We start from the raw sequence: 9,524 nt of genomic DNA, 5'->3' as shown, positions 1-9,524 counted from the left end.
GCACCCCTCCTATGCCCGCGCTTTTCAACTATACAGGTCCTAGAACTAGCTGTGGACAGGAGCCCTCCCACATCCAGACTGTCCCTCACACCCCCAGTGGGTTATTTCTGGCCCACAGGTGACCCCTGTTCCCTATTGTCAGGGACCCTGAATTACTCTGTGGCCAGAATTAAACTCCCCGATGCTCTCCAAGGAGCTGAAGGGAGGTGGCCTGTGCCTAGAAAAGGGTTTTTTCCAGACAGATGAAAGAAGGGGCCATATCCTCATGGAGCTGCGAAGATTTACATCTGCTGTGGAGCTGAGCCGAGGGCTTTCATGTCACCTTTGATTTCCCAATCCCGAGACAACAGCGATTCTTCCAGGGCTGTGACGAGAGCTGGATCGTTCAGCCCTCTGATGGGAAAACTCAGGATGCTTTTTTTCCAGTAGATTTGTTATCATTACTAATGTACATAGAGACTGAATGAATAGAGCTCGTTCTCCTCCTCCATTGTAGCGCTGCTCTGCCACCCCCCCCAACCCCCCCAGTTCTCTTGCTGAACGTCAGCCTTGCTAACCTGGGCACTAATGAAACATGCCAGCCAGTAACTCCTCCACGGGCAGGGGGCTCAGCGAGCTGCAGCTCCTCCTCACAGAGGTCTGTTTTCATTCTTGTAGGCGTTGATGGAGGGAGCTGGAGTTTCCCAGCGGGCACGAGATTTAGAGCTAACTTTTTGACGCCAGATTCTGTGGGCCTAAATATCGCTTTCCTCACAAACGCTGCCTGGGTGGGAAGTAGCTTTTTGTGAAGGGGAACAGGCTGTCTTCACGGCTCCATTTCCCGTGGAGGTGACTCTTACCAAGCTGAACAAATCTATTGAAACGCCCTAAGGCAAAGAAAAAGCGTGCACTGGAACCTTTCTCTGGGACTTACACAAAAACATTTCGTTGTGGCCAAGGCCCCGCAATTAGCTTGAAATGTGGGGAGGATTGTCTGCTTTGGGCTCCATTCATTCTCCAGGCTAGCAGGGTTGACCTGATCTTTTCGCCATTTTCTGCGTGGGGCAGACTGTGTCGCAAGGCAGTCAGGGATGTGTCTTGGGGCTGTTGCTGCTCTGAGCCTGCTTGCACCCCACAACAGCGTGGGACCTTGGAAAATCCCACAATGCTTTGCTGCAGAGTAGGTCATGCTGTTTCTGGAGGCTGATCTTCCCATAGGAGCTGCCAGGCTGTTTGTGGGCACAGCAGTTAGGGAGGGGAGCAGCCTCTGTCCTATGTCTAAAGCCCTACCAAATTCGTGGCCATGAAAAACGCAGTATGGACCATGAAATCTGGTCTTTTGTGCGCTTTTACCCTGTAACATACAGATCTCACAGGGGGAGACCAGCATGTCTCAAACTGGGGGTCCTGACCCAAAAGGGAATTGCAGGTGGGTCACGGTATTGCCACCCTTACTTCTTTGCTGCCTTCACAGCTGTGTTGGCCAGGCGCCCAGCTCTGAAGACAGGACCCTCCCAGCAACAGTGCAGAAGTAAGGGTGGCAATACCATTCCATGCCACCCGTACGTCTATGCTGCTGCCTTCACAGCTGGGCGGCTGGAGAGCGGGGGCAGCAGCACAGACATAAGGGTGGCAGTACCATACCATGCCATCCTTGCTTCTACGCTGCTGCCAGCAGTAGCAGAGAAGGAAGGGTAGCAGTACCGCGACCTCTCCTGTGAGAACCTTGCCACCACGCCACAGCTCCCGGTTTTGGGTCAGGACCCCTACAATTAAACGCTGTGAAATTTCAGATTTAAGTAGCTGAAATAATGAAAGTTGCAATTTTTAAAACCCTGTGACTGTGAAATTGACCAAAATGGGCCGTGAATTTGATAGGGCCCTGGTCCCAACACAAAGGGTAAATGCTTGGCACGACCTCTACCAGCTCCTGGTGGGGTTGCTGCCATGAGCATGGGAGTCAAACCTGTTGGGGCCCCTTAGCTGCCCTGCTCAGGGTTCCTGCTAGCGCCCCTTGGACCTGCCCCCCAGTCTTTCACTGCAGGCCAGTGCCCGCTCGGCCCCGCCCCCTGGTCTGTCACTCCGAACCAGTGCCCGCTCGGCGCCGCCCCCTGGTCTGTCACTCCGAGCGAGTGCCCGCTCGGCGCCGCCCCCTGGTCTGTCACTCCGAGCGAGTGCCCGCTCGGCCCCGCCCCCTGGTCTGTCACTCCGAGCGAGTGCCCGCTCGGCCCCTCCCCCTGGTCTGTCACTCCGAGCTAGTGCCCGCTCGGCCCCTCCCCCTGGTCTGTCACTCCGAACCAGTGCCCGCTCGGCGCCGCCCCCTGGTCTGTCACTCCGAGCGAGTGCCCGCTCGGCCCCTCCCCCTGGTCTGTCACTCCGAACCAGTGCCCGCTCGGCGCCGCCCCCTCGTCTGTCACTCCGAACCAGTGCCCGCTCGGCCCCTCCCCCTGGTCTGTCACTCCGAACCAGTGCCCGCTCGGCGCCGCCCCCTGGTCTGTCACTCCGAGCGAGTGGCCGCTCGGCCCCGCCCCCTGGTCTGTCACTCCGAGCGAGTGCCCGCTCGGCGCCGCCCCCTGGTCTGTCACTCCGAGCGAGTGCCCGCTCGGCCCCGCCCCCTGGTCTGTCACTCCGAACCAGTGCCCGCTCGGCACCGCCCCCTGGTCTGTCACTCCGAGCGAGTGCCCGCTCGGCCCCGCCCCCTGGTCTGTCACTCCGAGCGAGTGCCCGCTCGGCCCCGCCCCCTGGTCTGTCACTCCGAGCGAGTGCCCGCTCGGCCCCGCCCCCTGGTCTGTCACTCCGAGCGAGTGCCCGCTCGGCCCCGCCCCCGGCCTGTCACTCCGAGCCAGTGCCCGCTCGGCCCCGCCCCCGGCCTGTCACTCCGAGCGAGTGCCCGCTCGGCCCCGCCCCCGGCCTGCCACTCCGAACCAGTGCCCGCTCGGCGCCGCCCCCTGGTCTGTCACTCCGAGCCAGTGCCCGCTCGGCGCCGCCCCCTGGTCTGTCACTCCGAGCGAGTGCCCGCTCGGCGCCGCCCCCTGGTCTGTCACTCCGAGCGAGTGCCCGCTCGGCGCCGCCCCCTGGTCTGTCACTCCGAACCAGTGCCCGCTCGGCCCCGCCCCCTGGTCTGTCACTCCGAGCGAGTGCCCGCTCGGCCCCGCTACCTGGTCTGTCACTCCGAGCCCGTGCCCGCTCGGCCCCGCCCCATGGCGTCGGCCTGCGAGCTGTGATTGGCTTGTGCCCTGGGCCCCCAGCGGTGCCATTGGCTGGCGCGGAGCGGACGGTCCCGCCCCCCGGCGAGGCTCGGCGCGCGCCGCGGCGGTTTGCGGCGAGGGGCGCGCGGGATGCGGGCGCTGGGGTCGCGGGCGCTGCGGGCCGGGCTGGCGCTGCTGGGCCAGGGGCTGCGGAGCTGGGTCGCCTCCCGCCCCTTCGAGTTCCGGCCCGAGGAGATCGCGGCGCTCGGGCGGCACCACGCGGGTGGGTGGGTCCGGGCGCGGGGCTGGGACTTGGGGCCGTGAGGAGAACCTATGGGCCTGGGGATCGAGTCCCGGGGGACCCATGGGGCAGGGGCTCGGGGGGGACCCATGGGGCAGAAGGTTGGAGGGTCTGGGGGGATCCATGGGGCAGGGGCTCTGGGAGGATGTGGGGGGGGACCCATGGGGCAGAGGGTTGGAGGGTCTGGGGGGGACCCATGGGGCAGGGGCTTGGGGAGGGTCTGGGGGGGACCCATGAGACAGGGACTTCGGGGGGGGAGGTTTGGGGGTGACCCATGGGGCAGAGGGTTGAAGGGTTTGGGTGGGGACCCATGGTACAGGGACTCTGGGGGTGGAGGTGTCTGGGGGTGACCCATGGGGCAGAGGGTTGGGGGGATGGGGGGTTTGGGAAGGGGACCCAAGGGGCAGGAGCTTGGGGCGGGGAGGGAGCAGCAGAGAATAGCTGGAGTGGAGCATGTTAGATCCTGTCTCTAATGCCTGATTCCCTGAATGAAGCCAGGGTCACCATTCTGGATTTGGTGTCTTCTATTGGCTGGGCACCAAGAAGGTGGCAGGGTTATGGACCGGGGTGTGGGCATCCTGGGGGTGCTGACTTTGCCCGGGTTTCTTGGTGCTGCAGGGTTGGACCATGAGCAGGCCTTCTCCAAGATCATTGTGGAGCTGCGGAAGAAGCACCCAGGCTACATGCTGCTGGACGAGGACCTGCAGTGGGTGTTTGTCAACGCGGGTGGGTAGATGGGCTCCATGTGCCTGCTCCATGCCTCGCTCACTGAGTATGTGCTGCTCTTTGAGACGGCCATCGACACCGGGGGGCACTCGGGTAAGCAGGGCTCAGCTACATTCAAGCATCGAGGCTTGGGTTTGGAGGCTGCTGCCTTTGATTTCCTGTGGTAAACCATCAGGGGGATAGCAGGTATCTGGGGCAGGAGAGCTGCAAGTCCCAGCCAGGTAATGCTGAGATGCATTTTGATCCACGGCCTGAGCAGAAGCAGGGGCTGGCCACATCAGTGTGGTCAGCAGCACTACCCATAGAATATCAGGGTTGGAAGGGACCTCAGGAGGTCATCTAGTCCAACCCCCTGCTCAAAGCAGGACCAATCCCCAATTAAATCATCCCAGCCAGGGCTTTGTCAAGCCTGACCTTAAAAACTTCTAAGGAAGGAGATTCCACCACCTCCCTAGGTAACGCATTCCAGTGTTTCACCACCCTCTTAGTGAAAAAGTTTTTCCTAATATCCAACCTAAACCTCCCCACTGCAACTTGAGACCATTACTCCTTGTCCTGTCCTCTTCTACCACTGAGAATAGTCTAGAACCATCCTCTCTGGAACCAGCTCTCAGGTAGTTGAAAGCAGCTATCAAATCCCCCCTCATTCTTCTCTTCTGCAGACTAAACAATCCCAGCTCCCTCAGCCTCTCCTCATAAGTCATGTGTTCCAGACCCCTAATCATTTTTGTTGCCCTTCGCTGGACTCTCTCCAATTTATTCACATCCTTCTTGTAGCGTGGGGCCCAAAACTGGACACAGTACTCCAGATGAGGCCTCACCAATGTCGAATAGAGGGGAACAATCACGTCCCTCGATCTGCTCGCTATGCCCCTACTTATACATCCCAAAATGCCATTGACCTTCTTGGCAACAAGGGCACCCTGCTGACTCATATCCAGCTTCTCGTCCACTGTCACCCCTAGGTCCTTTTCCGCAGAACTGCTGCCGAGCCATCCACTTTGTACTGCCCATTGTCTGCTAGTGCTGATGGTCTGGGGACCAGGAGTCAGTCTGGCCACACCTGCTCAAGCTAGTGCCCAAGGAGATATGTTGTTATGTGTGCACAGCTCTGTACCTTATGACCTGCTAGTTAATTGAGAGGGGAGGAGATGCCACTAACCAAATGCAAAGAGAGCTGGAAGGTCTTGGAGAACCAGGAGAGCAGAAGTATCAGGAACTTTATCCCCTGGAGCTAAGAACTAGCCTCTCCAAATGCTCTTTCTGTCTGTGCAGCCCTGTGTCTGGGCACTGCAAGCAGTGGAGAGAAGCAGCCAAGGATGAGGCAGGGGCGTGGTTATCCTTGTGCTTGTGTGTCCTGTCCAGATGCCTGTATTTACTATAGGTCCCTCCGCGGTGGGCTCAGGGTTTTCTGACCATTTAATAGTCTGTGAACAGCCTTTGGTAGCTACCCGTGTTTAAGCCCCTGTGTCCTGTTTACTGACTCAGGTCACAGCAGCCTCTCCCAAAAGGCAGAGAGGGCAATAAACCAGGGTATCTGGCTAGCGGGATTAAAAGGGGCTAACTCATCCACTGTATGATATATCAGTACAACACAAGCATCTTCTCTCCCAGGGGTGCTGGTAACGCCTAGCTCTGGTCTCGTACTCTCCATCCACACACTTTACAAAGAGGGGAGAGTCCATGTTGCTCTCCCCAGTGTACAGATGGGGAAACAGAAGCACAGAGAGGGGCAGCTAGCACGTCCGTGGCAGAGGTGAGACTGGACCCCAGGTCTCCCGAGTACCAGCCCGGTGCCCGGTCCCTTAGGCCAGTACATCTTTCGGTGGGTGGGTGGGTGGTTCCAGGAGCAGGTTTGGTTGGGCTTCGTTTAGCGCCTGCCACTGTAGCTTCATGCACATTAATACTCAGCAACCACAAACCAGCTTCACCTGCTCAGCAAGTAGAAGCTTTTCCCTGTGGGTGCAACTTGTTTCCCCCTGTGTTAGCGTGAGAACAGGGAGGTGGGCTGAGGGAGGGTGGGGCCTTAATATCCAGGTTTCCAAACCTGGTGCAACAATCTCTTCCACCCATAGCTTGGATCTGGCTGCTTGTTGTGTCCCCATGGGCCCTGCCAAGGGGAGCAGTCCCCCCCCCCACCATGTGCTGCCACTTCCCGCTCCCCTCTCCGTGCTGCTGCCTGTGCATGGAACATCCCAGTGCTCCATGCCCCCACCTATGCCTTGCCCACAAGAGTGGCTGGGTCGGGGGCAGAGGGTTGCCAAATCGCTGCTTGTGGCTGCCGAGCCAAGCCTGCCTTCTCTTCTCCTAGCCTCACCACCACGGGGGGTGAACATGGGCGGCCTTGGCTGCAGCATCCACAAACCCTGTGCAGAGTCTGGCGATGCGGGTTAACCAACGTGATTCAGCCCCAGGCCATGGGGATTCTTTCCATTGACTTCAAAGGGCGCTGAACCAGGCCCGCAGAATTGTGGGCAGGCATCTTGTCTCCGAGCAGCCCTGTGAAACCTGTACTGCTCCCCTCGAGGTTTCTAGCCCAGGCCAGTCTCAAGCAACAGGATTTCAAAGTGGCAGTGTTGAGGTTCCTATCTCGCTTTGCTTTTCCCCTCAGTTTCAGAGGGGTTTATGCAGCTGCCCTCTGAGGAGCAGCTGCAGCCAGAAAGCCAGCGTGCTTCGTTTTTTACAGACCAGCCTCCCAGCTTCCAAACAGCAAATCGTGGGTCTTCCCCCTGCTGGCTAGCGAGGGCTTGTCTGCCAAGCTCTGAAATTGAGGGTGGAGCCCCAGGGGGTGAGAAATGCCTGGTGTGGGAATGACCTGGCTTGAGATCTCTGGGCTGCCAGGGATAGGAGCACACCAATTCCACTGAGAACCAGCAAGCTGGGATGTGTTGCAAGGTCCTGGATTTGGCTCTTTGACATTGGTCCAAGACTGAAACTAGCAACTCTAGGCACTTGGACTAGCGTAAACTGCCTCTCCCTACTTGTATGAGTGTTGAAGCCTGCTGATGTTTTAGGCTTGTTCTGTGATGGCTGAGCCAACGCACAGAGCAGCCTTCGGGGCTCGTCGGGCACTAGCAGTGGGCTGTCTTGCCCCATTGCTCAGATTTCACGCTGTGTGCCTCTCTCGCAGGTCGGTACTGGGCTGACATTTACTATGCCATCGTCTTAGGGACCTTCGGGCAGTGGAAGGAGGGGACGACCAGAAGTGAAATCTATTACCCAGGTGCGTGTGACACTGTCAGCGCCAGCCCCACACACCCGCAGGCCTCCCCTGTGTAGCTGCCTTTGCAGGGCTGGTTGCCTTGGGCTTTTCACGTGGCGATTTGAACAGGTAACGCTAGAGCCTCGTTAGCTCTAGCCCCGGGACACAGGAAACATACAGGGTTACAGCAGATTAGCCTGCGGAACACACACCTCTAGAGCTCATGGAGGCCAAGAGGTGAGTAGGATTCAGGGAAAGCATACACACTGACGGGTGACAAGCACATCTCCACTCCCATCAGGTGGAATTGAAAGAAAGTGGGGAGGGTTATAAGGCCTCCTGTTCAGAGCAGGAGCTCTGTGTCAGGGGGAAACTGCCCCTGTGGGAAGGCTGTTCATAATTTTCAACTAGGGGACGTCCTTGCATCTTCCTTGGAAGCAGCTGGTACTGGGCAGTGTCCGGGACAGGCTTCTGGATTAGCTGCCCTGCCCTTGGTCTGGCAGTTCTCCAGTGTGGTGCTGAGCACCTCCCAGGCCTCTTGTCCTGGCCTGCTCAGTTGAGGGTGCTCAGCATCCTGCAGGATCAGGCCCACAAAGAGCTCTGTGTGCTGTCCCTGGAGACATACTGGGAGAGGCGCTCTGGAACTGATGATGTCTCAGCGTTCAAAATAACGGCCAGTGCTGTGTCTGTCTGTCTGTCTGCCTGCAGGGGACACCATAGTGCAGAAATCCGGAGAGGTCACGGCTGTCCAGTGGAGTGCTGGTACCTGGATGGTGGAGTACGGCCGAGGCTTCATTCCCCCCTCACTCATATTTGTGTTGAGCGACACCATCTTCAGCACTCAGGACGTCGTCACCCTGTTCTCCACCTTCCGGATTTGTGCCAAAGCCTTCCTTGTGGAAGCCAGTGCCTACTTCAGCCAGCTGGCCCAGTGAGACTACCCTCCCCAAGCACCAACACAACCTCAGAGGAAGGGGTTCCCCTTTCCCATCCCCCACCACTTCCTGCAGATTGTACCAGAAAGGCAATGGGCAGGAGCACTTCTGTCCCCGTGTGCAGGTGTGCCAGGTAGGCTGAACGTTCACTGTCTTGTCCGCCTGCCGCAGCGAGCACTCAGCTGGGGGAGAAACAGGCAATAACAGATAATGGATATACCTAGATCACTATTTTTTTAATATCCAAATGTTCCTATATATTTCTGTAACTAGACTGCAGCGACTGAGCTGCTGCCCACGTCTGTGGGTGTCCGTCCCCTCTGTCTGCAGCAGGCAACCCTAGCCTGCGTGTGAGTGAGAGACACCCGGGGCTCTGCAGCCAGCCACCCTCTGTTGCCTGTTGTTGCTGTCTCTCGTGCTCTCTGAAAGCCGGGGACCTATGAAAAACCAATCGGGGGGAGGGGGATGTGTGATATGGATCATTGTGTACATACACACTCTGCATGTGATAGAAACCATTCCCAGCAGGTGTATACCTAGCATAGGGCCAGCTGCTGAGCTCACTCATCCCCAGATGAACCTGGAGTAACTGCAGTGGAGTAAATGGGGTTCAGCTAGTTACTGAAGACTGTGGGGCAGGAAAGCCGCTGTTCCAAATCTGTGGGCTGCTTTCCCCATAGGGCCTTACAGCTGTTACTTCTGGAGAAGTTCCGCACCACTGCGCATGCGCAGAAATATTGTCCTTCCGCAGCTTCTCTTTGCTTGGATGCAGAACAATGGTTTCTGTGGGGAAGCAAAGAGAAGCTGCACCAGTGCTCACTCACCCCTCCCCAGCAGGTGGGCGCATGTGTTCAGGCACTCAAAGCAGCTGGGGGAGAGGTAAGTCACCACAGGGGGAGGGCAAGGGGGAGTCTGGGGATGCCCTGGCCACCCAGGGACATTAGTCCTGGCTGGGGGGCAGGGAAGGGAGAAGGAAAAATCAAACCAAAAGCAGCCTTTTAAGCTTTTTTCCCCTGCAGTGTGCTCATGGACAGAGAAGAGGATCGCACGACCAAGAGTCAATCATGCTCTCCATCAGAAAATTTTTTTATAAAAAAAGAGGGCGCCCCACCCCCAGGAAAGCCACAAAACAAGCAGCAAGCAAAATAGACACAATAGCCTAACAGAACAATTACACGAAGAAAGAAGCCAAA

At 58.1% G+C, this 9,524-nt stretch overlaps 1 pseudogene across 1 annotated transcript; it reads left to right on the top strand.

Annotated features, from left to right (window-relative positions):
- The first annotated feature begins 3,317 nt into the window (after nucleotides 1–3,317).
- On the top strand, nucleotides 3,318–9,200 carry LOC144265444 (sigma non-opioid intracellular receptor 1-like; annotated as a pseudogene). The gene is made up of 4 exons (XR_013346273.1): nucleotides 3,318–3,450; nucleotides 4,087–4,287; nucleotides 7,325–7,417; nucleotides 8,105–9,200. The product of XR_013346273.1 is annotated as a sigma non-opioid intracellular receptor 1-like (transcript).
- Nucleotides 9,201–9,524: the final 324 nt, after the last annotated feature.

The sequence above is a fragment of the Eretmochelys imbricata genome, chromosome 5, assembly GCF_965152235.1.
Source record: "Eretmochelys imbricata isolate rEreImb1 chromosome 5, rEreImb1.hap1, whole genome shotgun sequence".
Lineage (NCBI taxonomy): Eukaryota > Metazoa > Chordata > Testudines > Cheloniidae > Eretmochelys > Eretmochelys imbricata.
This window is presented reverse-complemented; position numbering and strand designations above follow the sequence as displayed.